General features: G+C 44.0%; 1 pseudogene; it reads right to left on the bottom strand.

Annotated features, from left to right (window-relative positions):
- Positions 1-336: 336 nt before the first annotated feature.
- The window catches only part of LOC148021615 (chaperonin CPN60-2, mitochondrial-like), a 43,668-nt pseudogene continuing 20,265 nt past the window's right edge, over positions 337-23,739 (bottom strand).

Below are 23,739 nucleotides of genomic sequence, written 5' to 3'. Positions count from 1 at the left end.
CTAAGAGAGGGGGTTGTCTACGGGTGTGCCTGTGGGGGGGGAGGGGGCTTAGATAGGGGGAGGAGATGGGAATGTGTGATTGGGGGGAAGGGGGGCTTAGGTGGGTGCGGGTGGGTTTAATGTGATGGTGGGAAGGAGGGCTGGGATGGGGGTTTGTGTGGGGTGGGTATGCTTAGTGGGGGGAATGGGGGCTAGGTTGGGGGTGGGGGGGGGGGGGGGGAGGAGGTGTGTGAATGGGGACACGTGGAGGAGGCAGGAAGGCGAGGTCAACGACAGGCGCGGGCGTCTACGGGGCTGGCGCGAGGCAGGCGAGGATGAGGCAGATGCGGCTGCGGGCTAGTGCGAGGCAGGCGAGACTGCAAAGGACGGGGGCTGGCGTGGCAGAGGGCGTCCGTCGGGCGAAGGGGGTGACGTCAGCAGCAGCACAGCGGGGCGTTGTGGGCGTCGAGAGGACGAGGCGGGGCGTTGTGGGCGTCGAGAGGACGAGGCGGGGCGTCGGATGTTGCACGGCGGGGTGGCTACAACTGGGAACCAGGGGGGGCGAGGCGTCGTCGGGCGAAGGGGCGCTGCGACCTGGGCGGCAGGCGACCTGAAGGCGACGGCTGGAGAGCGGCGTGAACGGCTACCTGGGCGACGGCTGGCGGGCCAGCGGAGGCGCTGCAGAGGGGCGATGGGGCACGTCAGGCGGCCGGCGGCGTCCACGACCTGGAGACAGGGTGTCGTGGCGGGGCAGGCGGCGGAAGGCCTGGTGACGAAGGGAGGCTGCGGAGCGCTGCAGAGGGGTGGCCCACAGGGTGGTGATGGCGGGAGAAGGGGGGGAAGAAGAGGGAGGAGGAGGGAAGAAAGAGAGGAGGAAGGAGGGAAACGGGAGAAGATGGGGGAGGAGGCGAAGAAGAAGAGGGGAGCAGAGGAGGAGGGGATGGAGAAGAGGGTGGAGAGGGAGGAGGAGGGAAGAAAGAAGGACGCAGGGAAGGGGGAGGGAGAAGGTGGTTAGGGTGGGGAGGGGTCGGGGTAGGGGGGGATAGGGAAGGGTGTGGTGAGGGGCAGGTGCCCATGGGAGGTGTCCAAAGGGGTGGGGTGCCCGGGGGAAGGGTAGGGGTAGAAGGGGGTCATAGGGTGGGGTGGGCAGAGGGGAAGGGGCAGGGGCCCAAAGGGGGAAAATGGGCGGGGGGCCCATAAAGGAGAGGCGTACCCCCATCTCGCGTGCGTGCTCGGGACAAGGTAAAAAAATTTACCGTGACGGGATTGAAAGAGCACCAGGATGCGGGGATGAGGCATGCGGATGCGACCGGGGCGCGTTAAGATGCGTAAAATAAAAAACGGGCGCGTTCACGTGCGGGACAGGGCACGTAAAAACACATAAAAATAAAGAAAATTTAATAACTCCCAATTCGGAAGTCAAAATGAAATGGCGTAAAAACAAAAAGTAGGCAGGACGGCAGGGGGAGGGAAAATGTGCAACGGGAGTTCCGGGGGGTAAAGGGCGGTCACATGCAAAAAACACAAAAAACGAATCAAAAAACGCAATTAAAAATTAATATTGAAAGATCTGTGCATCAAAACGAGGTGCAAGAAAAAGGAAAAATGTGCAAAAAGACGTGTCTGACAATCCTATCACATCAAAACATAGTTCCGACTGAGATAAGACGCGTTCACATGAGAAAAAACAAAAAAAAACAGACTCGAAAATGGGATTGAAAATTAATATTGGACGAACCGTTCACCAAAATGACATGCAGTAAGAAGAAAAAATGTCCGTAGGAAGGTTGGCATAAGGTGGTCATGTTAAAACGCAGTTCCGGTTGAAGTAGGAGGGGTTCACATGTAAAAAACTCCAAAAAATACTCCCGAAAACTCATCGAAAATTTAATAATTAAAAATCCAGAAGTCGAAAGAGGGTGGAGGAAAAAGGAGAAAGATGGGGGAAGGCACAGGGGACACGGCTGTCAAATCAAATTGGAATTCCGATGCAAACAGGGCATGTTCACATGGAAAAATGTCAAAAAGATGCACGAAAAAGTCGTAAAAAATCGGAAAATTCATATTGGACAAACCGTGCATCGGAATGGCTCGGAGTAAAAATGAAAAATGTCAGGGGAAAGTGGTTGTCAGGGCTATGACGTGAGATCACGGTTCCGAAGCAAGCAAAGCGCGTTCACATGGAAAACCGGCTAATGTGTGCAAAATGCTTCAAAAATTAATAACTCGAAAATCGTGCACCGTAATGGGGTTGATAAAAAGGAAAAATGGTCAGTTCAGAGGGAGGAACAAGGCTATAAGGTTAGATTTGGACTTCGGTGAACGTAGGATGCGTTCACATGGCAGGACCTCAAAATCAAGGAATGAAGAAAAACTGCAAGGGAATAGCCCCAAGGGTGGGTGGAAAATGAACGAGTGAGTGGGAGGGGACTCCATTAGGGTAAAAGCAAGTCATGGCATAGAGGCATTAGCAAGTTGAGGCATATGCAGAAGGGTATGCAACGTAGACGCATAGGGACGCATCCCCACACTTAAGACCTTAATGGACAGGGTGGACCGAGCAATAGGGACCTAGGACCACGCCACAGACCATCCACTAACGTCCCCACACTTAAAACATGAACATCACTGAGAAACAGGATGTAGGGTTAGAAGAACTTGGCCCATTTTGTTGAGGATCACGGTTGATTGTCGATGGCACGTTCGCTGTCGTTGTCGGCTGCTGGGGGTACCAAGGCATCTTCTCAGCACTCGTCCGTCATGGCAGGGACCATGCAGTAGCACCCAGGGAGGTAGCTGATTGAAGGAATCACAGGAAATTTGTCGATGATGAGGAATATTGCACTCAACTCACAGTCACTCAAATGAAATGAAATAACAGTCACTCGCCACATGACTAATATCACTCGAGGAAGAATGATTGAAACCCATATCCCATACCCGGTTTAGAAATTGACAGGGGAATGGTGCAGAGGGAGTATGCCAGGGTGCACAGTTGATGGTGCATTAGTGCGTCGAACCCATCTGGCATAAGTGTAAGGAGGAAGGCAAGGGAGCCTTATAGTGCAGTGTACAGAATAGGGTGATGTGTCATGTGATGTCGGTAAAGACCCATCCCGTGGGTGCATAGGAAAACGGAAACATACCTGACTCCAAGTGTCGTAACGTCCCTCAATCTCACCTCTTGCTAATTGATTGAAGAAACTCCAGTCACACTCAGCCCACCCTCTGTCTCACACTCTGTTGATAGATACAGGAGGGCAACCTTTTCCTGAAACCCGTTGATGTTATCCTCACGGTCACTTGTGCAAGGGTTGTATGCCTTGTGCACATTTGATGGTGCAATTGTATATCTCGCCCTGTGTCAGCATACAGTGGGAGAAGGAAGGCCAGGGAGCCTTATAGTGCAGTGCACATAAACAAATTGTGCTTTGTGCATTGAGAGGCCCATCCCGTGCGTGCAACACTTCATTTACACTTCTCACCTCTCATTTGATTTGAAGGGAAAAGACTGGTCTCTCGCCCCATCCTCTGTCTCACTCTCTGTTGATAATTACAGAGGGCAACCCATACTCACTTTCCCCATCCGATTAGGATGAAAGCTCACGTCATCAGTTGTTGAAGAGGCGTACCCAGGGAGGTAGCCATCAAATTGAACGTTGTGTTGGATAGGACATGTCGTCTGCTAGAGGACAGTTAGACACTCTGCAGAGAGACCCAGGACACAGTGTACCAAGGGAGGTAGCTTCGGAACTGGATCTTGGAAATATCAATTGATGAATCCGCTGTCTGGACTGCTGGGTGTTGCCACCTTTTCCACAGCCAGCTTCTCGCCCAAGGGTGTTAACCACCTTTTCTTGGAACGAGGCCTGCTATGACAGGGAATTACTTCCTTTTTTTCCATAATAGATTTGTTTTTCTTATCTTGTTTTTTTTTCTTTTTTTCTTTTTTTTTTCTATTCCCGAGGGTGTTTCCACCTTTTCTCGAAGAATAAATCGGCATGACAGGGACCTAAGTCCTTTTCTCCCATGACCAACATGTATATATATTTTTCTTTTTTTTTCTTTTTTTTCCTCGAATTAAGCAAGGGAATGGTAGAAAGACCATGTATCAGAACCAACCTCGCCATTGTCGCTGGTGAAAAATATAGGATAAGAAATCAAGGCTGGAAGATGGGGTTGAGGGGACAGAGGGTTACGTCCACCTCATCAGGAGTGGTTGAAGAACGGCTATCAGAAGTAGTATCATAAGAAGTATAGTGCCACGCCAACGAGGAAAAGGATCAGATGACCATGATTTCAGGATCCCCAAGGAGGAAAGTACTTCTTCAGGCGATATCCATTGATCAGGAAGGGATCATCAGAGGCATCAACGGTCTGCACTTGGACAGAGCCATTAGGGTTGACGACAAGTACCTTATATGGGCCCATCCATTGTTGTTGGAGCTTGCCAGGAAACTTGCCAAATTGGGAATCATAGGCTAGGACCAAATCACCTTCTTTGAACTCCTTGTGCTTGATGAAGCTGTCATGGTAAGCCTTGCGTTGAGCTTGCGTGGCTTCCATGCACTGTAGAGCCATCCTGCGAATTTCATCCAAACATTCCAGATGTAGGAGACGGCGTTGTAGTGAATCATCGTCCCCCAAACGCTCTTTAATAGCCACTCTCAAAGAGGGTAATTCCAATTCAACAGGGAAAACATCTTCTGTACCATACACCAGCTGGAAGGGTGTCTGCCCTGTTGCTGCTTTATGGGAGGTTCTGTACGCCCAGAGGGCCTCTGTAAGTCGATCATCCCAATCACGACGATGTGCGGCAATTGTTATTGTCAGAATTGAGCAGAGGATGCGATTGGTGACTTCGACTTGGCTGTTGGCTCTGGGGTAGTAAGGAGTGGACTTGCGATGGTGGATCTTATACAACTCTGTCAACTCTTCCATGACTTTATTAATGAAATGAGTGCCTCTGTCACTTACCAGCTCTAAGGGACTGCCAAAATGGGTGATGATATTCTCGTACATGAACAGGGCCACGCTGTTACCATCGTCCTGCTTTAGGGCTTTAGCTTCATACCACTTTGTGACATAATCCGTACATACGAGGATGTATCGGTTCTGTTTCCTTCTGGTAGGAGGATCGATTGGGCCTATGAAGTTGATGCCCCACTTCTCGAACGGCTTCAAGGGAAGAATAGGTTGAAGTGGCATGGCACTTGTTTTCGTGGGTTTCCCCATTCGCTGATAAGCATCACATCTTTTACAGTAATCATAGACATCCTTGTGAATTGTCGGCCACCACCAGTATCTTGTTAGCATAGCCTTCCTGGCTGTGGCTTCTCCTGCAAAGTGGCCTCCACATGGCTCGTCATGGCAAGCCTTCAGAACAATCCCAATCTCATCTCCTGCAACACATCTTTTGAGCACTTCATCTTTGCCTTTCTTGTATAGTGCACTGCCTAGCAGGGTGTAGGGGGCTGATTCTAACATAAGCTTCTTCCTCTCTCGACTAGAAATGCCAGGAGGGTACTGTTGGGTTGCCAGCAGATTGGCAATATCTGCATACTAGGGGGTTACAGTTTCTACCAGGAATAGGGAAGCATCAGGGAGGTCTGGATCATCCTGCTCCTCGTTTGCAGTTTGTGGGATACGCGACAGATGATCAGCTAGAACATGGGAACGACCAGGTTTGGTAATTACCTCAAAGTCAAACTCCTGGAATAGAAGGAGCCATCTCATCATTCGTCCTTTCACGTCTGCTTTGTTCATTTGGAAGGACAAGGCCTCATGATCCACATAAAATTTAAAGTGGGTGGATAGGAGATAGTGGCAGAACTTCTCTAGGGCAAACACCATTGCCAAGCACTCAAGCTCTGTCATTGTATAGTTCCATTCCCTATTAGTGACTTTCCGACTTGTGTAATAGATGGGTTGATCTAGCTTCGAGGAGCCCTTTGGGAATAGGACAGTGCCTAAGCCTTTAATGGATGCATCGGTATGTACATGAAACTCCTTCGTCCAATTAGGAGGTTGCAGAATGGGTGCCTCAATCAGACACTGCTTCAAAGTGTTGAAGGCTTTGTCACATTCTTCCGTCCAAGTAAACTCTGCATCTTTCGTCAGAAGCTTGTGCAAGGAGGTTGCCTTTGTTGCGAAATGAGCTATGAACCTTCTGTAGTAACCCACATGGCCTAGGAATCCCCTCAACTGTTTGAGGTTGGTGGGTGCTGTCAGAGTTGCAATCTTTTCGATCTTTGCAGGGTTTGTTGATATCCCTTGTGCAGAGACAATGTGGCCCAATAGAACTCCAGAAGAGACCCCAAAGATGCATTTTCGGGGTTGAGGGAAATCCCATACTCCCGTCATCGGTCAAAGCATTGTTTCATGTGTCCCCAGTGTTCACGGATCAAACTATAGACATAGAAGTCATCCAAATATACCTCAATAAAGTCATGCAGATGATTTTGGAATGCAGCCATCATGACTCGCTGGAAAGTAGCAGGGGCATTGCAGAGCCCAAACGGCATCATTCGATAAGCGTAGGTCCCCCATTCTGTGGTGAAGTTTTGGACTGGTCTTCTTCTGCGATTTGGACTTGGTTATATCCGCTGAATCCATCCAGAAGGGAATAAAGCTCATGTCCTACCACTGTGTCCAACAGTTGGTCTATAAAAGGAATCGAAAAGTGATCCTTCTTCGCCTTAGAATTGAGCTTTCGGAAGTCAACACATATTCACAATTTGCCATTCTTCTTGGGTACGACCACAAGGGGTGAGACCCATTCACTATTTGCCATTGGATAGATGAACTCGGCTTCCAGAAGCTTCAGCAGCTCTGCTTTCACTAATGTGGAATAATTCAGGTTCATTCGCCTTTGTCGTTGCCGTACTGGCTTGGCATTAGGCTCCAAGTCAATATGATGCTGACATATTGTGGGATCAATTCCCTTTAGGTTTTTGTAGGACCACGCAAACACGTCCAAATTTTCTTTCAACAAGTTATATAAGGTTGACAACTCCTCTTCTGGGAGGCTGCTACCCACCTTCAAGTGGCGTTCAATGCCTTCTGCATCCACAAAGGTTAACTGCATTTCACCTTCTACTTCACGGATGAAGGTTCCGCGGACTGCTTCTGGGTACAGATCCGACTCCTTCAAGGGAGTGATGTCCTCTTCTAATGTCCCACTAGATCCAACTTCTTCTTTTGGTTGAGACTTAGTTTGCTCCTTGAGATGTTGAAATGGGATTAGAGCCGTTTCGGATTTGGTTTCAAGATTAATTACCTCTTGGCTTGAAGACTCATATTCTGATGACACATCCAGGAACGTCACATAACAGGGACCCTCTGATTTCTGTTGGGTTTGTAGGACTGGTGCTTATTGGCACGGTGCATCATCGTCATCTTTCTTTGGCAAGGATAGGTGAGGGCGGCACGAGCCACTGCTGAAAGACGGTTTAGTCTTCTTCAACCATCTCTTATAAAGATTTTGCATATGAGAAGATCCGTTTACCAAACCAAATGGTACTGGCACCATTCCGTCCCATAGCATGAGCTTGTTTGCTTCTGATGCTTCTGGACCTTCTTCTTCAAATGTATCCTCTGCAGGTGGGATAGATTCTTCTGGCTCACTTTCATAACCTTCTTCGTCCATATCATATTCATCCTCTTCTGTATCTGTCTCTGTCTCTGTCTCTGCTTCTGCTTCTGCTTCTGTCTCTGTAGGAGCTCTGTAGGAGAAGAATAGGTTCTCTGTTTCCTCTTCTGCCTCTGTCTCTGGCTCTGCTATGGCCATTAACAGGGAGAGCAGTACATCCATGCTTCTATCTCACTGTCAGAAGTGATTTCGGAAATAGTTCCTGGTTCAGGCAGGAAGTATTCTATCATTGATAATGGCTTTGCATCTTTTTGGAGTTGGCTTACAGTATCCATTGTTAAGGAACGTGCCACTGTTTTCTTCGGAAGGATCTATTTGACAGCATCTTCGTCTGCTGATGTTCCATCTGTAGCCTCATTAGGCGAGTCAGAAGATAATTCCAAGGAGGTGGATCCATGTTCTTTTTGAGCACCATATAGCTTCAGCACCACTTTATTGGGTCCTCTACCCAAGGTCAAGGTTCCTTTGAACCAATCTGTCCTTGCTCGGGCTTCAAAAAGCCATGGTCTGCGTAGTAAAACAGAGGGTAGGATGTGTGCAACTGGGAGACAACATCAATAATTGTCGAAATGTGAGGTTTGGTTTAAAGGTATTTAGATCTCTGACCAGATCGTGTTCCTTAATAGGATCCATTGGCTTCTCTAACCGGTTAGGAAATGGGGCAACACCCATTTTCATTTTCCCTCTTTCTTCCAACAGAGGCATCATGGGAACTTCTTTTGCCACTTGTGGCACTTCCTCCTCTTCTATCTCCTGGACCTCTGGTCCTGTCTCTAGAACTGTCTCTGTAACTCTCTGTGGCACTGTAGTGCTCTGTACGGCACTGTCAGGCTCTGTTCTGTTCTGTTCTTCTGTGGAAGATCGAACTTCACTGTTGTGGCAGGAGGATTGTTTTCTTTCTGGATAGGTGGTTCCTTCTTCTTTGCACGTGTGATGGCAGCAACTTCCCATTCCACTAAATTGGAGGTAGGCTCTTGGGCCTTGGCCGGATTATCAGTAGCACTGTTTTTCACTGGGGCTAGGCTTGGACAGTCTTTTGCAGTGTGGCCTTCTCCTTTGCATCGACTGCATAAGGGCTTGTAATCCACTAACCTTCTGGGATTTGGACAATTTGGTGAAATGTGTCCCTTTTCTCCGCATCTATAACACTCCACTTCTGATCTCTGACCACCGCCAGACTGTCTTCCTCTGTAACTTTGGGATGGAAATCTTCTACGTCCGAAATTAGGACCAAACTCTCTAGGCTTGGGTCCAATATCCTGTGTTGTCATTTTGGATTCCAACAAGTTGAATCTTGCGTCTTCTTCCTTCCTTCTCCTATCATGCATCTCTTTCAGAGAGCAAATATCATCTGTATGGTTCTTTCGCAAACAGTAGGAACATAAGGCTCCAAGAATGGTTGGTTTTCGTATGCATTCAGTGGCTAAATGGCCTGCTTGATGACACTTACAACACCAAGTATTTGACTGCATCACATCTCTTCTTGCTCCTGCCACATTGGATATACTGGCAATATTCACTTTCAGCGTCTGTACCTGTTCTGTAATCACATCCATCAACTCCTTTTTGATATTTGCAACTTAGTTGGATAAGTAATCCTTCAAGCTTTCTCCTCCAAAGGTATTGGCAGTAGGGTTTTGAGGAGTCTCTGTAATCACTGCATAAACAGGTTGGGCTAGGCAGAGGGATCTCTGTTCTAATTCTAATTCAGAGCTCATGTTTGAACTGTTGGCTGTTGGCTTCAGTTAGCAGGGTTCCACTGTTGCTGCTGATTTGGCATTGAGGAAATTGGTTGGGACCATTGTTGTTGTGGTTGAACCATCATTTGAGACATTGATTGTGGCCATTGTGGATTTGGTGCACTGTACTGTGATACTGAGGGCATCTGTGGGTAAGGGTAGGGGACTGTCCCTGGAAATGCATTTGGTGGGTACATCATTCCTGGCATCAGAGGAGGTAGGACTCCTCTTCCTGGATTCATCGCCAATCTAGCTTCCACTTCATCGTACAGTCTTGCACCTTCCCTTGCAGCTTGCAGTGTGGCTGGCCTTTGCAGCTCTACAAACTTACGAACTTCTGGTTGTAATCCTCTGAGAAACACCCCCTTCTGAATGCCATCATCTAGATTATGGTTAGTCCATCTCTTCAGGATGGATTCCATTCGTGAGACATAAGCTTCTACTCGTTCTCCAGAGGACTGACTTAGGTTCATAAATTCCTCTCGCATCCGCTCTTCAAAACCTTTACGCCTGAATTTAGTGAGGAAGGCCAACTTCAAGTCGTCCCATGTGCCAAAAGTTCCTGCTGCTTGTCTCTCATACCATTGAAACGCCGCGCCCTTGAAAGTGGCAGGGAATATTGCTAACCAATGCTCAGGGGTTCTGGCATTGTTAGCCACACATGCTACCATAAACTCTGCTACATGAAGATCGGGGTCTTCATTGTACTCTCCCTTAAAAACTGGCAATGGGACTACATTCGCTGGCTTGGAAGTGGACCTCCAGCAGGAGGAGAAAGGGCTTGATGTGCCATTGGGACTTCTGTAAAGAGTTCCGCAAGGGCGTCAAAGGCGGCTTCTGTTGCGAGCTCGTTCTCAGCTCTGATTTTTGCTTTCTCTCTTCTCACATACCTCTAGACTCGTTCTAACGCTTGCCTCTTTATTGCGTCATTCATTAGGGGGTTGGATCCACTATGTTTTTAGTGCTCCACAGAGGGTTAACAGAAGGCTTCAGTCTCTGGAGGACTCTCTTGCCAACATTTCTTCTACTTCTTCCTTTTCAACGTCTTTGAATTCTGCTTTCATGCCACTGCATAGAGGAAGGTATTCGGTTCTGAAGGTGTCAAAATGCATACGTCTGAGCAATGTGGTGGTGCCATCATCATAGTAATGCCAGCTTCTGATGGTTTCAACAGTGTATATTGTGAAAAACACTCTGTCTACCATCTTCCAGTGGGTTGTTAATTGAACAAACAGAAGATTATCAGTACACCAAGCATCCCATGTATCTTGCTGTTGAGCATCCACGAACAAATTCCAACTCTTTTCCTTCTTGTCTTTGTGAACCTCTACAGACCAAGACTCCTGAAGCTTCTTCACAATCTCCCACTTGATGATGTCTGGAAACTTCTCAATGAATGCCAAATCTTCCATGGATGGTCATTCTCTTTGTTTCTTCTCTTCAGTTTGTCCCCAAACAGTTTGCCACCAAGATGCAAGTTTCTGCTACTTCAACAGGAAGAGGAAACTGTCCACTACATAGAGCATGCATCATGATGGTGATGTGTTTTCGCCATTGTGGGATGAACTTCTTGTGGAAAGTGGCTCTGATTATGAGAGATTCCAACTCTTCAGTGGAAAAAGGAACTTTACAAACATCCATTGAATTCTTCTCTTCTTGGCAATGCCATTTCCTTCATTTTCAGCCTCTTCTAGTGCTTGTTGATGGCAAGTTTCCCCGGCTGCGCACCAAAAACATGGAGCCCCAAGAGGAACACCAAGGAAAAGGGAATTCTCTTGCAAGAAAATCTATCTTGTAACATCAACAAGCTTGTTTATTAGGTTTCATATGATCACAATGAAGAAAAGAACACCATGCACAACAAATCTTCATACAGCATCATGTAGATCTCCCACGGATTTGATAGAATCAACCATATTCTTCAATATCTTCACAAAATCCATCAATAGAACAAAGAAAGCAAAGAAATACACCATCTTTGAATGGAAATACATCACATAGTATTCATCTTCAATATCTTCATAGTCTTCTCTCTCAATCTCTCATATACAATCACTCTGTTTCAGTAGAATTGGCTATCTCTGACTCTCTCTCTCTCTCTCTCTCTCTCTCTCTCTCTCTCTCTCTCTCTCTCTCTCTCTCTCCATCAATAGTACATCATATCCTCACTACGATATTTTAAAATCACTCTCAATAATCCTTCTTAAGTCGTGGATACCCCTCCCAAGAGGTGTGTCCGATATGAAGAGTCACCAGAGCCACTATAGTGTCCTTTCATAGCTCACTACTGTCACTTCACTCCAGTCTTCACTTGAGTCTTCAGCAGCTACTTCTTTCACTTCTTTTAGCTCTTTTGCACTTGTATTCACCTCTTTCCAAGGCTAGAAAACTTTCCCAAGCTACACTCTCATCCAACAGAACACATACAGAAGCATATAGAACAGTCACAGTACAGTACCAGAACAGCTACAGTACAGAACAGAACAGAGACATAAGCTCTACAGAAGATCTACAGAAGGTTACAGAAGGTCATCAAAACCTCATAACTCATACTCAAACCATTCCAAACTCTAAAAAACCATTCAATAAGCTTTCACAAGATCTCAATCTTCATCAATCATCAATTCATCCCTCCTTACAGAAGACAATCAGAACAAAACAGAAGCTATACAAAAGGTATACATAACCAATTAGAACCTATCAAAACATCACATAACCTCATATCTCTACTAATAAACATCATGAACTTCCAAAACACAATCAATATCATCCAAAACACTCTCAAACCACTTCCAAACCAATCAATCATCTCATAAAATCAACCATTCAGCTCTCAAAAACAACAAAAATCAGCCAAAAAATAAGTCATTTCAACACTCAACATTCCACCATAGCTCTTGCTCCCACTCGTGCTTCCACTTTAGGGATCACCTCCCTTAAACTAGTATCAAAGCCTTCTTCTTCACAAGCTCAACATCCACTCGAATACCTACAGCAGTCATCTCTTTGTTGGCAGCAATAGCCACTCCATTCGAGCTTCCTATTGATTGCATTCTTCTAGGCCACTCGTTGAGCCTTCTCAAGCAAGTTTGAGCAACCCCCCATAGCCTCACCCTACTACATAACATCATGTTGTGTGAAACATGCCCTATAAACATGCACTTACACACTTGATTTTGATGCTTGGTACTGATCCTTCCACTCTTTGCATTCAATTTGAGTGCTACGCTTCAGTTTTGGACTATTATGACAGTCCACAAACAATCATAAAATAGGGCAGCACTTACCTTTGATGTCTACACTCATTGCCATTGGTTGCATGATGCCTAGTTATGCCCGATTGATGCTTATATATTCGGGAATGCCATGTCATTGCTTGGAGTTGATTTTGGACTAATTTAAACACTTTATTTACCCTATTTTGGATGAGTTTTGTTGGATACGAATGCAGGGCAGCACTCTATTTAATGCTTCTATGGTCAGCTTTACTAGTATGCTCGATTATGCTAGGGTGATGTCTACATGTATGGGAATGTGTGCTATGGATTGGATTTGGAGCTGATTTTGGTACTGAAATGGCTTGGTTTGACAGTGTATTCAATGTTGTATACAATAGGGCTGAATCTCTTTTAACAGGGATTTTATATGCCTATTGCTCTTGGCCATGATTTGGGTGTTTTATATGTACTATTGATATGCACCATTGATGCTAGTACATTGGTATATCATATGCCATGACTTGAGGTGCCTTTGAGCTCGATTTGAGAGCCGATTTACTCAATTTTGACAATGAATTTACTAATGTAATAACCAAGGCTGAAGCCTATTTGGTCAGTGTATTCTCTACCTATTGGTCATCTCATAGGTGCTTGTCGAGTGACTCCTATGACTACACTAATGAATATAGAGGTTGGCACATGTCTTGTATTGCTTTGGAATGCTTTTTGAGCTTGCACAACTTGTGATTTATGCAGTTTAGCTTCTTGAGTAGATGAGATTGGGATCTCTTGCATGTCTATGCTCTTGATAGATACTTGTCTGTATTGGATGCTTTTGGGCTCATTTGATCCATCTTCTCTTTGAGCATACACCCCAACCTTTGTCATGTCCTATCAGTTAGACATACACCTAGCTTGTATTACTCTCTGAGTTCTTTATGCCAAGGCTTGTATCCTTCTACTGACATCGATTGCTCTAATACATTTGGGTGCTTGACTCATGGTTCTTGGCTACTACAGTGTTTGTTACATGCCCTCTTCATGCAGGATCTGACCTAGCAGTGATACTTGACTTTGGATTTGGATCATTGTTAGCTCATTGTTTGTTCTCTTTTTTCTCACTACTATGATTTATTACATCAAGCTATTTTATGTAGACGATGATGTATTTACTGAGCTTAATCATGTCATTTTGATACACACTCATTTTTGGCATGTTTACTGCTAATTATAGTAGGTTGTTTCCTGCATAGTCTGTCTCTGTTTGACTCATTATGGCTGGCCATCTCAAAGATACAGCTTTGTTTAACATTGCCAAGCTAGATGGCACCAATTATGGCTAGTGGAAGCCTCAAATATGGCAAGTTTTGGTGCAAAAATTGTAGATCAAGCCACTAGTAAACAAAGGTATTAAACCCGAGAACATGGATGCTAATGATTGGGCTGATTTAGATGGACCATGCAAGTCCACTATCATTTTATCACTCTCTGAAAAGGTCCAGAATAATGTTGTTGAAGATGAAGATCAGAGTGCATGGAATCCATAGGAAAATATTCATGAACTTTATGCAAAGCATAGCCTTGCTTCCTAGATGTATTGGCTTAATCTGTTAATAGATCTCCGCATGAAGGAGGGGACCCCATTTTTTGCTCACTTTAGCCAGTTTCATTCTATCATGAAGAATCTACTTCAATAGGATATTGAGTTTCATGATAATATGCATCCTTTGTTTCTACTTGGTACTTTACTTGAGTCTTGGGATGTATTTCGCACCGCAATCTGTACCAACAAACTTGATGGGCTGAAATTGAAAGATGTAGAGAGTGCTCTTTTGATTGAAGAAATTAACAAGAAAAACGATGATGCTTCCTACTATTCACATGCTTTATCTATTAGAGGTGGCAGAAGTGGCAAGAAAGATAATGATCGTCATGGGAAGGACTCTCAAAAGTCCCGGTCTAAGTCATGTCGACGCACCAAGTCTCATGGACATAAGTCTAATCTTACATGCCATAATTGTGGGAAAGCAGGACACATATGGCTGCAGTGCCATAAGATGCGCAATGACAAGCACAAAGAAAAGGGGAAAGAAAAAGTGTAGGAGAAATCCAATGATCGCAGCATTATACTTGGAAAGTCTAGCGTAAAGATTGCGTAAAGGTTGAGGAGATAAATGTCATACAGCCTGAGGAGTCCAATGGTGACTACATCTTAGCAGCCTCTTCATGTGATGCCTCTCAGCTGACCAAGGCTCAGTATATGCATGCAAAATGTTGGCTCTTGGATTCGGGTGCATCTTTTCATGTGACCCCCTACCGTAAGTGGTTTCATACCTATTGTAGTGTACCTAGTACTGTGGGCTTAGGTGATAATCGGTATCTTGCTATTGTTGGCATTGGTGATGTCACGCTACAATTTCCCTCTGGTAGGACTTTTGTTTTGCATAATGTACATCATATACCCGCCCTGACTAAAAGCCTTATGAGACTGATGGGCAACTTGATGATGTAGGTTATCATCTATGCTTTGGTGATTCCGCATGGATGATAACTCGTGGCAGGCTTATTCTTGCAAGAGGTGCCAAGTCTGGCAACCTCTACCCCTTGGTTGCATCTGGTACTATTGACCATATTTTGTCTATGGGTTCTATCCCACATCTCTCTAGCATGCTCGTCTTGGACATATGTGGCTTAAGGGAATGAAAATGCTTAGTGCTTTGCAGTATCTTGCGCCTTTTGACTACTCGCATTTTGAGTTGTGTGATCATTGTTTATATGGCATGCAAACTAGGAATTCACATAAAAAGTCTCGTACTTCATGCATGGGTGAGCCTTTGGCTCTTGTGCATTCAGATGCATGTGGACCCATGCCATGTTAGTCATTAGGGGGTGTGAAGTACTTTGTCACATTTATTGATGATTATTCACATAAGATGTGGGATTATCCCATAAAGCAAAGATGTCTTGGCAGTCTTTCAGCATTGGCTTGCTTTAGCAGGGAACCAGTCTGGGCATAGGCTGAAATGCCTAAGGATTGAAATGGGGGTGAGCACGTCTCACATGCCTTTGAGCAATTTTGTGACGAGTGGGGTATTGAGCGTCAATTCACTGCTCTTTACACCCCTCCCCAAAATGATATGGCCCAACGTATGAATAGGACTATCTAGGAGAGGGTCCATAGTGTGCTTAGCCAAGCAGGCTTACCAAAAAAAATTTGGGCTGAGGCACTCTCTACTGCCATGCATCTCATTAACAGGTCACCTTACAGCTGTATTGACTTCCAGGTTGCAGAGGAGGTATGGGCAGGAAAGCCTCCCTCTCACTCTCATTTGCATGTCTTTGGATGTGAGGCCTTCTGCCATATGCCCAAGGACAAACGCAATAAGCTGGATCCTAAAAGTGTAAAATGCATTTTCTTTGGCCATGGAGATGCATGTGAGATGGTATATTGTCTTTGGGATCCGCAGGCACAGCGGGCGTAAAAAGTGATCCACAACCATGATGTTGTATTCCATGAGGACAAAATGCATATGCAGTCTGAGAAAGTTGTTGAGATACACAAGGTTATCTTTTAGGAGGAGCTCCCTACTCCTGCACAGCCAGCCAAATAGCCTACAATACCAGCACTCGATCCTCGTGGCCAAGATATTAGACAGGATGTTGGACAAGCAGCACAATCTGCATTGAGGTGTTCTACTAGAGATAGATGACCTCTTGAGAGTTATGAGTCCTCCATAAATTATGTCTTGGTTACAGATGTAAGAGAGTCTCTCACCTATGATGAGACTATGTGCAGGGGTGACAGTCACTCTGGGGAGAGGGCTATGCAAGTCTGAGATTGACTCGTTGCATAAGAATCGTACTTGGGTTTTGATTTTCTTGCTTAGTAGCAAGAGGGCTTTGCCTTGCAAGTGGATATACAAGTTGAAAAGTACCCCTGACTTTGATGAGGTCTTCTCTCTTGTGGTTAAGATAACTATCCTATGCTTAGTCTTTGCTTTGGCTGCACAGCTTGACTTGGACTTATATTAGTTGGATGTCAAGACGACTTTCTTACATTGGGACTTGCATGATGAGATATACATGTAGGAGCCTAACAACTTTGCAAAGCCTAGCAAGGAACACCTAGTGTTTAGATTGAGGAAGAGTCTTTATGGCTTGAAGCAGGCACCTAGGGAATGGTACCACAAATTTGATGCATTCATATAGTACAGGGCTACAGCTGTAACATTCCCCCCCCCCCCATGTGCCCCCGTGCCTCCCCCCCCTTAGATTGTTTTAATTTTTTTTGAAACTTTTTTTATCTCTCACTCTTTCTCCCCCTGTCGTGTGCATGGCGAGGAGAGAGAGAGAGAGAGAGAGAGGGAGTAAAGTACATGATAAGGGGGGACATGCAGCCCCCCAGGTGGCGGGAGTCGCCGTCCTCCCCCCCACCTTATAAAGACCACCCCTCCCTCGGTTGGCACAGTCGCTCCCCCTCCTTGGCTCGACGGCAACATGGCCTCTCTCCCCCCCCTTCGTCACTGAACGCGCCCCTCCTCCAACATTCGCATGCAGTGCCCCCCCCCCCCCCCCCCCCCCCCCCCCCGGCGTCAGAAATCCCCCCACCTAGTTTTCAGTAGGTGCCTTGGAAAACCCCCCCCCCCCCCCCCTCCCCCCATTCATTGCCATCTACGCCCCTCCCCCGTGAACAGTGTGAAGAGAGGGAGAGAGAGGAGGAGAAAAGGGAGAAGAGGAGGGAGAAGAGAAGGAGAAGAAGAAGGAGAAGAGGAGGGAGAAGAGAAGGAGAAGAAGAAGTAGAAGAGGAGGGAGAAGAGAAGGAGAAGGAGAAAGAGAAGAGGAGGGAGAAGAGAGAGGAGGAGAAAAGAGAGAAGAGGAGGGAGAAGAGAAGGAGAAGAAGGAGAAGAGGAGGGAGAAGAGGAGTGAAGGAGTGAAGGAAAGAGAGAAGAGGAAGAGGAGAAGGAGAGAAGAGAAGAGAAAGAGGAGAGGGAGAGAAGAGAAGAGAAAGAGGAGAGGGAGAGAAGGAGAGAGAGAAGAGAAAGAGGAGAGGGAGAGAAGAAGAGAAGGAGAGAGAGAAGAGAAGGAGAAGGAGGAGGAGAGGAGAAAAAGAGGTAGAAGAGGAAGAGGAGAGGGAGAGAATAAGAGAAGGAGAGAGAGAAGAGGAAGAGGAGAGGGAGAGAAGAAGAGAAGGAGAGAGAGAAAAGGAAGAAGAGAAGGAGAGGGAGAGAGAGTGGGAGAAGAGGAAGAGAAGAAGAAGAAGAATAGGAAGAGAGAGAGTAGGAGAAGAAAAGAAGAAAAAGATGGAGAGAGAGAAGGAGAAGAGAAGAAGAAGAGAGAGAGAGAGAGAGAGGGAGGGAGAGAGTTGGTGAGAGGTGAAGGTTCGTAGAGCCACACTCAAACCACCCCCTCAACGAAAGACCCCCATCTAACGACCTTTCCTACGCGAGCCTATCATCCTGAAAGTCATTAAGGTCCGGACTGTCCAATCTCCGCGTGGCAAATAGCTCCCAAAAAGAAAGTCACAAGAAGAGTAGGTGCCAAAGCTACTGTTGGTACCGGTAATGCAGGAGAGGCAAGCGGAGTGACCAATGTAACGAATGCCCCTACGATCACGAATCAAACCCAGGTTCTTTAAGCTTTATAATTTATTATGCATTATTTCTCGTGGTAGGAATGAAGGGGTTAGCTACATGCATGGAACAAGGACGAGTTGTAGGATTTTTGTTTACTCTAAGCGCTAGGTCGCATGCGTGAAATGGTAGAGCATGGAGTTCGCATAAGTTTATATGCATGAAATGGTAGAGTATGGGGTTCACATAAGTTTATATGCATGAAATGATAGCTTTTACACACATAAAATGACAAGGTTTTCACATTATTTCACATAAAATAACAGCTTTTAAACTAGTTCAGTGCATGAATAGTCATTTAGAATTCATGTTTCACAATCATGATTAAAAGAAACACATGAAATGTTAGTTTCCGTTCATAAGATACATTTGCACCGTTGGAAAGAAACCTAGACTTTCATATACTCCCTTATCAAAAAAATGCAATAGCATCCTAAGATTGCAAACAAGTTTTTCATGTGCAAGGATGATAGAGTACATTAAAGTAACAATTAGTTCATGCACATGTCGATATATGTTAACTTGCACACTCAATGGGATTGCACAATAAACATTGTTAGAACAGTAGTTCTAAAAGAAATTCCGTTTAGAGATCCTTGACCGAACTCTAGCCGATAGATGAAGATTGGATAACCTATGGCTAATCAGGTTGGAATCTCGTTAATGTACTCTTGGTGATGTGCTAGCAATATGGGTTAGCACTTGGTGACCTGTGATATTAGATACTACTCTAGGAATTGGGTTGATCTTCTACCCTAAATAGGTAGCCAGGATTAATAAAGGTCAAGATGAAATCACTTAGTTCATTTAAAGGATCTAGAAGGAACTTGTTAAATCGACCTTGCGAAGCCCTAACCCAAGGGGGCGAGCGAACTTTAGGGTAGTTGATTCATGCTAAGCATGTTGCTCAAAACTGTTGAAATGGTTTTAACGAAGGTTGATCTTGTTAAAGACGGATTGTTGATCCAAGTTATGCTTGGTTGTTTGAAAAGGTTGTAAAAGTGTTTTGATGCATCCAAGTTGAATTCTGGTTGTGCATGCAATGGGATTGCGATGCCTTGAAGCAAGAGGTTGTGCATTCAACTGTTTGTTGATGTGGTTTTGGATGCTAATCCAAGTTGTTTGTGATTGATGATTGCATGGTCGGGTTTGAGATGACTGATTGCCATGGAAACAAAAGGGATGTTTTCCCTAGTGAATGTTATTAAGCTGGTTGCTTCAATTGTGGTTGATTTCCTAAAGGGATAAATAAGGAAGGATGGCGCTAGCTACCCCACGCGAACCACCAAACCCTAACCAAGGGGGTTATGAATCTGCGCTGGGAATGTGGACCGAACCCACTGTGAGAGGTCTCTCCGTGGAAATTACTTGGCATAGGAGGACGCTTGGGTGCCAGCAGGGCTCTGGCCATAAATCCCAATGCCTCCGGGTCCTATACAAGTGTTCTACATGACTCAAGATGGGATCTCGAGGCTTTGATACTAGTTACAAGGTGTAATATTGGTAGGATAAACCTTCAAGGTTTGTTGCCGGGAGACGGAAGGATTTTTCTGCGGAGGCAGAAAGGAACGCTTAATTCTCATGTATGGGCGGGAGACAAACACTAATCTAAAGATAAGTTAAGAAAGTGTTTGATCTTGTTTTATCCTCTCTTCGTGTCAGTGGCCTAAATTACGTAAAGGAACCCGTGATTAACGGGTTAATTAAGGAAGCTGCTTTTATGTGTCAAACATAATGTGGTAGGTAATTAGATAGCTAAAACAACCCTCGAGGAAAGCGTGGCGGATGTGACCAATGGGTCTATCCTACGGAAGTAGTTGTAGACCGATGCTAGAAGGCTGTTAAGAAGACCCAATTACAAGGAACCCGGACTTCAAGTCGATCCTAGTGGGAAAGATCAGATAAGTTCCGTTGCGGGGCAGACTTGAGAGACCCAAACCTCGTGTCATTCCTTGGGAGTGCTGGGCGGCGTCTTCTAGATATATCTCTTGATGGACTGCTAAGACGTGTCCCGCAATTTGAGGAGCAGGCACGTTACAGTTGGTATCAAAGCAAAACTTCTTAATGATACATGATTGATTAATGTTTGGTTCATGGAAATATCCTAAACAGAAATAACCTAAGTGGTATGGCTTGATTGTCAGGCACCTGCTGCACCCACGAATGCTGACATGCAAGAGAAGAAATTCCTTCTCGAACAAATTAAGCCACTCGAGTTTGATGTCAAGGGAAGGACTGTTCAAGCTGATCCTGAGATCTGGATTGAGAAGATGACCAGAGACAAATCAAAGAATTGGATTGGTGTCCCAATTGGCTTTGTAGGTGAAACATTGGTTGCTAGATCCATCCTTACTTCCATGGTAGTATTTGATAGCTAAATTTTACATCTCTGTGAAAGTGGTCGGGGGCCATTGATGCTTTTTTAAAGCAATTCATCTAATCCTTTGGTGGTTGTAAAGTTTGGCATGTAGTATCATGGGGTCAGTTTATAGTCCTTGCAAAAAAAGAGGTGTCAATCTTAAGACGTTTCATGAAAAAGCTTGGAAATTATGGTTTAACTAGAAAGATGTCCTATTCAACCAAAAGACAGAGATTAAAACTAGGCATTCAAAGGAGAAAAAAAGGTGGTGAACTCCTAGAAAACCTATTTATGAAGCTATAATCAAAGTGCCTCTAAGGATAGGTATATGATTTGTCTCTAAGTCACCAATATTGTTGCAAGAAGAGTGTTTGATGTAGGAGACATATTTCATCTCCAAGTCAATCAATATCATTGTAGAAAGCAACATTTGATGTGAACTCCATCGTATTTTTTCTCAAATCAAAGTTATGCTACATATTGTTTAATGAAGGACTAAAAAGATGGTTGGATATTTGCTATAATCATTAATTAGTGCTTATGTCCATCAAGAGCTAATTTAAACTTAACAATCCCAAACTTGACATTAGTTTTGTAAAGGAGGAAAAAAATTTTCACTTCCCAAGTTTTAAGAAGCCATGGCAAATTAAAAGCTTGGTTAATGAGATATAAAAGTCTATTGACTTTTTGAGATGTAGGTTGGATTTTAGAATGCCTTGCTATGATAGTGTGCTTAAGACCATGGATTCTTAGAAGGAGATAGGGTTGTTATTCTAGCAACTTGGAAAAAGAGGATTAAAAACACTTAAAAAGAAGCTTTGCTTGTAAAATAAATGTTTTACTATGGCACAAAAGTTCAAACAATAAAAATGAAGCTTGCAAAACCTTTCTGATCTACTTTATTTATGCAAGAGAAAGGAGATGACAATAAAAGCACTTCATTACAAGTCGTTCAAAGGTTGAAGGAATATAGTGAGCTCAATTAAGTAAAACTAGTTCATTAGGGATTGTTTAAAGGTCTATAAACAAATATTATGAACTCATGTAAGGTCTGGCCATACATTGTATTGTCAATTGGAAGTCATTATTTGATCCGCAAATGTAACTTTCTTTAGGAGACCCACAAGCCCTGAAATGTGTATAGAGTTGTGAACATGCTAGTGAAGCTAAATCCTAAGTCATTGAGAACTATAGTAGGCTTATGACTTATGGAAAAGCTCATCTAAGTCCTTTGTGAGTTTTTCAATACCAAATTCGTATAGGATGATGTATGTGTGTCTTGGTGTTAACAATATAAGTACTTCTTCACATTAGAAAAGGAGGGAAACATAAAAAATATCACCACAACATCAAATAAGGATAGAAGATTTGGTGTGGGAAGTATAAACATTTATTCACATTACAAAGTGAGGAAAATATCTATTTTCAAAAGTATCATCACAACATCAAACAAGGTAACCAAGTGTAATGAAAAATACACTAACTACTTTAGTGTAAGGAATATAGGTAATTACCGTATTTATGATCATCATGTAATAATAATTTTCGATCTCTCTTCTCCATAAATATTAATGACAAGTTGTTGGATCCACCAAATTTATCATGCACTTCTATGCCAAATGTTGTCTATGACTTTGCAATGTATGGAGACAAGGAAAACCTAGAGTACTAGTATGTCATGTGAACAAGAGGCATGCTTTTTTCAAAATGTCAAAGTGTAACATGCATAAAAAGAAGGAAATTTTTACTTTGGTTGAAAAGAGTTGAACATAAGACAACACATTTCATTGGCATCTTGATTTTGTGAAATATATTGTGTCCAATGCTCAAGATGGTACGCTTATGCAAGTCTCACTAGGAAGACATGTCATTAATGGTCATTGTGCTTATGCGCATACTTGTTGAGAATGAGGCAACTGTCTATGCTTCCATTTAGCTATAGAAAGATGCTTGTAGGGGGGAGACTTTAATATGGTCCTAGTGGAGAAGTGTGATGCTTCCAATGTCACTTCCAAAGCATAAGGAGAGGAGCTAATAGCATGGAAATGGACTACAAGATCAACTTGACCTTATAGATGTCAATGAATACCTAAAGCCAATAGCCCAACCTTAACATTTAACTTGCCTAGTCAACTTGACCTCATTGATATAAGTGAATACCTACAAGACAATAGCCCAACCTTAACATTTAACTTGCCTAGTCACTTGGGATATTGGATTGACATTATTGCTTAGGAGAAGGATGCTATCTTCTGCTAGTAGTAGTTAGTGCCAAAGTTAACTTTTGATTGTCTCCTCTAAGATCATATTTTCGTGCTATGACACATGGGTTTTTTTAACTTTGCATGATCAAGACTCTCCATAAGCTATCGGTGGCTAATCAAGACATTTTAGGCAAGTGGAGTTCAACTATATGATAGAGGGCTCTATTGAGGCTCTGAAAGAGGATGTCAAAAACAGAGTTGATGATCATTGGGAAAGATTTCTACTCAATGGTTAGCAATACATAAGGATTTAAGGCATATGGTTATATGAGAGAGAAAGAAAGGATCTCAATTGGGTCGAAGAAGTCTTGAAGCTATCTATTAGTATCACCAGGCGTAAAAGGCTAAGTGGAGGGGAAGAACATGTACTTTAGTATGCTATGGAAGCTAAGCAAGTATCCATTTTTAGGGAACTTAAGAAAATTAGCTTGCTCTTGACCAAAAGAATGATATTTAGATCCAAACTATATTTCTCTAGAATTCATTAAGTGTGTTGAAAGGAAAAGGCTCAAGGAGTTTGGTTACTCTAAAAAGTTAGGATGGGCACTAGATCATTAAGCAACAGAAGGTTCTTTGCTTGTGTAGAAATTACTTTGAAGGGTCACATAGATTTGATGGTATACATGAGTAGCAAGTAGTAGAGTCTCTTTAAAAAAATTCATCATTAAAGAGGGGAATACTAATTTGCTAAATGCATTCAATGGAGAAGAGATCTCTAAACCTCTTAAGGGGCTCGATGTCAAAAGATCATTGAGATTTGATGGATTGATTGCTAAATTTGTTAAGCATTGTTAGTTGAGCATAAAGGCGCAAGTACTCACAATGATAAACCACTATTGGATAACTAAGATTATGCCACCACTTTGGAAGAGAAATGTAATTACATTACTTCCAAAGCA

Source organism: Lygodium microphyllum, chromosome 17 (genome assembly GCF_053477565.2).
Source record: "Lygodium microphyllum isolate KBCC chromosome 17, Lygodium_microphyllum_v1.1.10, whole genome shotgun sequence".
NCBI lineage: Eukaryota > Viridiplantae > Streptophyta > Polypodiopsida > Schizaeales > Lygodiaceae > Lygodium > Lygodium microphyllum.
Note: the sequence above shows the minus strand (reverse complement) of the source record. Positions and strands in the feature narration are given on the sequence as shown.